The following is a 4,795-nucleotide window of genomic DNA, read 5'->3' as shown; positions in this document are numbered from 1 at the left end:
CACAGGGTGAAAGAAAAGGATTTAATTTCGTGTGGAAATCTAGTTTCCCTGCTGTTTGTTGAAAAGGCTGTCTATTCTCTAGTGTACAGTTTTGACATCTTTGTCAACAACTGGGTCCTTGTAGCTTGCATGGGTTTATATCTACTCTGTTGTGTTGACTTTATGTCTATTCATGCACCAGATCCTGTAACTGTGGTTTTGTAATCTAACTTGGAATCAGGCATGGCATTAAAATCTAGCATTGGTGGGTTTTTTTTTTCTTAAGATCAAGTTGGTGTTAGCCTCGAACCCTCTTCTCTTTTTCTCCTCTCTCAACTCTTAGTGTGTCTGGCCACAGCACTATCCTTTATTCTCTCTCTCCCTCCCTCCCTCCCTCCCTCCCTCCTTCCCTCCCTCCCTCCTTCCCTCTCTCTCTCTCTCCTTCCTTTCTCTCCCCCTTCTAATTTTAACCACTTGAATCTCATCTCTCTTTGTGTGTGTAATCAACCTAATAAAAAGTTTTCAAAATGTTATTTCAGAAGAATCAATTTAATTTTTTCTCATTTTCTATTCTCTGTTTTATCATTTTTTTCTAATCCTCACTACTTATTATTTATTCATTGCATATGTAGTTTTTCTATTTATATATTCTTAAAGAAGAATTTAGCACTTGGGTTGTTTAGCTATTATTTCTTAGAAATATTAGCTAATATTTCTTCAATATATTGCTTTTAGGCATTGTTTGGCTAATTCTTTTTACAGTTAGAATCATCTCAAAGTATTTCCCAAACTCATCTCCACCTTTTCCCTGATTTTTTTTCTTGTTATTAACCTCTGATTTCACTGCAGCTTATGAACGTACTTTGTACGTTAAAACACAGCGATTAAATAAATCCTAAACTATCATCAGGGAATCAGTATGTTAAAATAATTGTTGAGATATTCTATACTTACATTAATTGCTCAGGACCTGTTGGGTGATTTCTTTATAGGACATTTCTAGTTCACAACCGAATATGGCCAGCGCCTCCTTGGAGGGACATAATCCTTTAAAACCTGTTGCTGTTTGTTTTACAGTCAAGCCTATGGTGTATCTCTGAGATGTTCGTGTGCATTTACAAAGCATATTTTGTTATACTTCTGAACCACGTATGCAAGGAGGATTTGCGACAAGCACAAGGAATGTGTTTGTTTTCCCCTGTAATTGGCATCTTCAGTGTAGCGAGACAAATGGTACCCGTCGGTCACAAGGGAGCTAACTGTACGGCCAGTCTCCACGGGAAGATGAGTGCAATGCCATTGCTTGGATGTTATTTAGCTAACAGTCCTATTTCTGATACTTCAGTTTCTCAGTACTTCAAACACAGTGATATAGAGGGAGATGGAGGGCTTAGGTCGCCAAAGGTGATGTTTCAACTAATTATCTCTGTTCTTGGGAGATGCGTTCAAGTACAGTTCGGTTAAAATTAATTTAAATTTAAGATCTGCACTCGAACACGTGCCATGTGTCAGACAATGTCCATAGTACAGGAAATAGTTCTTAAGCTTCATAGGTTGTATATTCTAAAATAGGACTTTAACCCCTCCTGCCAGTGTCTTTCCTACGGCCAACATGGCCGCCCCTTGTGTGTCCTGCGGCAGGACTGCTTCCCCTTTGGCTCGCTCACACTTTTAGGGCTAGCCTCTGCCAGTGGCCCGGGTACCCTCTGCAGTTGGCTGGCAGACGGGGCCCAGGTTCCAGCTATCAATGCTAATACGTACCACAATTGTAACAACAAAGGAAAATGCCCACGTTTCAAGACAGGAATTATATACAGTGGATTTTATGAAAAAGCAGATTGAAGAATTCAACCTAGGGAAGAGGCACCTAGCCAACACGATGGGGGAAGACCGGGAAACTTTTACTGAAGAGAATATTGATAGACCTATTGCTTACCTTTTTCCAAGTGGTTTGTTTTGAGAAGCAAGCCAGGCCAACGATGAAGCATCCTGAACAAAATTTTCCAAAACAAAGAGCGATCCAGTGGGGAGAAGCTAGCCGTCCCATTTCATTTTCTCTTCTATACTGGCAAACAGTCATCCTATTCATTAATGGACGACGTATCTGGAAAGGTCATCCAGCTAGAAAAGCACAGAGCTCCACTTTCAGAAAACACTGAGCCCAGGGACCTGATTGGCAGCAGATGGCTGATTAACGAGGAACTAGACAAAATGTCAGTGGAAAAACTGTCAGACCAAGATTATGTGCAGTTCACCCGACTGCTGGAAAAGTTGTTGACATTGCTGTGCGGTCCTGCCGGAAAAAGAATTCGTGCAGAGGTTCCGCGGAAGTGTAACTATTCAATCAAAAAAGCAACTGATTGAACCCATGCAGCGCAGTATGACTACAGGGCGTGGCCATCAGCACCGTGAAGAGCGCCACAGCACAGGCGGCTGTTGAGGAGCATGGTAGCTGGAAGGTCCAGGTGAACCGAGATTAGCAACTTTACTTCCCCATCACACAAGGCGGAGAACAATTGAGGTTCCCTTTCCACTTCCTGGACCGGCTGGAAAAACAAGATGTAACCTGTCTCTGGGGGAGGGAAATGAGTGCAGGCCCGAGCCATAGGCTTGGCGATGGCCAAAGCTTTATACAACATCATCACTGAGGACGAGACAAACTGGACTGCTTACTCCTGATCTACGGATCTGAGAACCAGAAGAAGCCAGGCCGGGAGGGCGCCCGAAGGAAGTTCACCTCGAAGAAGCGCTGAGATTTTTGACAGGAGAGTGAGGAGCACCTCATCTTTGTGCCTGGTTCATGGTAGAGCACAGTCACATAAGACCGAGGGAGAGCAGCGTTTACACAGTGTCTTGAGTTTAAATTATGATATGATTTATGGTTTTTAGTGCAATTTTGTTATGATTGCCATTGGAAATAATAAAAAGAATGTTGGTTTCATTCTCAAAAAAAAGGACTTTAATATGAAAAGTTAAGAATTCTATTCTACAGTGTGAGAAGGTGTGGTGGGATGGTTAGGGGTGGAGCTCGGTGGTAGGGGGTGTGCATGACAGAGCATGCAGCATGTCAGGGTTTCTGTCCCTAGCATGGGGAAGTGGGGGGGGGGGGACAAAAAGAGGGGATGTGATGGCAGCAGTATAAACAGTTGCCAGGCAATGTTTAAATCGCTCAGAGATCTTATGATTTTAAGTGTAGGATGAGATCAGACACTGAGTGACACATATTTTATTTATTATCCTGCCTTCCGGGTTTGAAATGTCAGCATTTATCTCAGAAATCCGGAAAAGAATGATGGTTTGCCAGAGTTGGACCGAGCACAGGGAGGGTCGGATAAGGAGTCACACAGTTCCTTTGCCCAGCACTGTGACCTGTCACTACAGTGAAATGTCATGTTCTGTACATTTGGAAGTGTCCAGAAGAGAGGGTTTTTTTTTTTTTTTAAACATTCTACTTCGGAGACAAGATAAATGTTTGAGATGGTGGGACCCTGCTCTGATCACTGCGATACTCATTCATGCACGAAAACCACATTATATTGCACATATTTGCCCAATTGATGTCAAATAGAAAATAAACATGTAATAAAACGAGTCTTACAAACTTACGGTCAAAGGTAACTTTTAGAATTTTGTTATACATTTACATACAATGAACTTTGAAGTTAAACACTTTTGATCTCCCTTCTGTTTCCTTATCTTGTTATTAAGTGTAAAATTTCTAAGTAGTAGCAGACACTAGAATAACGTTGTCCTTTAAGCACGTGTGCCAAACAGTATGATGCGGAGGCGTCTCCAACGCTGTGATTTATGTTTTCCTGCCTCCCACGCGCTCTTAGATGCTTAGGCTCGAAACCTCGGAGACCTGCCCATTCTCCCACACTCCTTCTCCAGACTGATTCACTTTGGCATCAGTCAGCTGCTGAGAGACTTGGTTTTGCCTCCTGAGACAATCTCTCCTTCCCGATCTCCAGGATAGCGACAGTGCTGATTCTCATGTCTGGGCCGTGTCACGGTCCCACGAACCGACCCCTTTAGCTTTCACCTTAACCTCATAGATTATACTTTTTCTCTAAAACCATTGTGATCCCTTATAATTTTTCAACAGCCTTCAAAGCTGACAAAGCCTGGGTTTGATATAGGTCTTAATGGTCCTCCTCATGGGGATCTAACTGGGTTGTACTCGGCTTTTCTGAAAATACCCTTCCCCCCGCCTCGCCCCAGCAATAGTTCCAGGTTAGCCCCTTCCCCGAAGCTGGTGCTGTACTTTTAATACAGTGTTCTACTTCTGGCTTCTCCAAAGATGCCTTTCCTTATTTATTGAACACGTTACCCACCCTTCCAGAGCCCACTCACTGTCTGCCCACTCTGGGGAGCATTTGCACTGTAAACTTCCCCTCCCCGCAGGCTCTGGAGTTGTACCAACACCGCGGGATTCTGACAGATCGCCGCCTGCCTTACACAGTGGCGCACGTGGTCACGGATTTTCCTTTTTACGTAGAAAGACTGTCTTTTTATGTTGTTATATTCCAACCAACCTCCCTTTACTGAGTTTTAAAGCTCCCCAGGACTCAGAAAAGTGTTTGGATTGAATTGAGGATTCTTTCGGACGCCGCTGTGGGAGTCTGAGCGACCTAAAATTGGGATGTAATCTGAAGTTAGAGCGCAGGATTAACCATGCACGTCTCCGTGAGGACGGAACATAAGGACCCTTGACACCTGTTGTATTTCTAAGTGACATTCTCCACCCGCAACCGTTTCCCAACTTTCCTGTTGCTTATTTTAAAATTGGATGTGATCGATGCAAAATTTAAAATGT

The 4,795-nt window shown here is 43.2% G+C and overlaps 1 pseudogene; it reads left to right on the top strand.

Moving 5' to 3' along the window:
- The first annotated feature begins 1,591 nt into the window (after positions 1 to 1,591).
- Positions 1,592 to 2,732, top strand: LOC127665485 (28S ribosomal protein S9, mitochondrial-like; annotated as a pseudogene).
- The last annotated feature ends 2,063 nt before the right edge of the window (positions 2,733 to 4,795 follow it).

Source organism: Apodemus sylvaticus, chromosome 15 (assembly GCF_947179515.1).
Source record: "Apodemus sylvaticus chromosome 15, mApoSyl1.1, whole genome shotgun sequence".
Taxonomy (NCBI): domain Eukaryota; kingdom Metazoa; phylum Chordata; class Mammalia; order Rodentia; family Muridae; genus Apodemus; species Apodemus sylvaticus.
The sequence above is the reverse complement of the archived record's forward strand: the minus strand, read 5'-3'. Positions and strand labels throughout refer to the sequence as shown.